Source organism: Etheostoma spectabile, chromosome 18, assembly GCF_008692095.1.
Source record: "Etheostoma spectabile isolate EspeVRDwgs_2016 chromosome 18, UIUC_Espe_1.0, whole genome shotgun sequence".
Taxonomy (NCBI): Eukaryota; Metazoa; Chordata; class Actinopteri; order Perciformes; family Percidae; genus Etheostoma; species Etheostoma spectabile.
The window spans coordinates 11,954,946-11,955,368 of NC_045750.1; the positions used below are offsets into that span (position 1 = coordinate 11,954,946).

Consider the following 423-nt stretch of genomic DNA (forward strand, 5'->3'; position numbering starts at 1 on the left):
AAATGATTTCAAATGCCTTGAAATGGCACCCAAAGCTTGAACAATGTGGAAAAACGGTCAACTACCATTCCACTGGATCAAAGAATAGCCAAAATGGCAAAGGCTCAACCAATGATCAGCTCCAGGAAAATCAAAGAAGACTTAAAGTTACCTGTGAGTACTGTTACGATCAGAAGAAGGCTATGTGAAGCAAAGCTATCACTAGAAGTACCCCAAAAGTGCCATTGCTGAAAACAAGACAAGTACTGAATAGGTTGAAATTTACCAAAGGACACATTGACTGGCCAAATAAGAAATGGCGCAACATTCTGTGGACTGATGAGAACAAAATTGTTCTTTTTGAGTCTAGAGGCCGCAGACAGTTTGGCCAACGACCCCCAGGCACTGAATTCAAGCCACAGTACACGGTGAAGACAGTAAAGC

General features: G+C 42.1%; 1 protein-coding gene across 2 annotated transcripts in view; it reads right to left on the reverse strand.

Annotated features, from left to right (window-relative positions):
* fig4a (FIG4 phosphoinositide 5-phosphatase a) overlaps positions 1–423 on the reverse strand; it is a 56,615-nt gene that overhangs the window by 26,453 nt on the left and 29,739 nt on the right. The window lies entirely within an intron of this gene.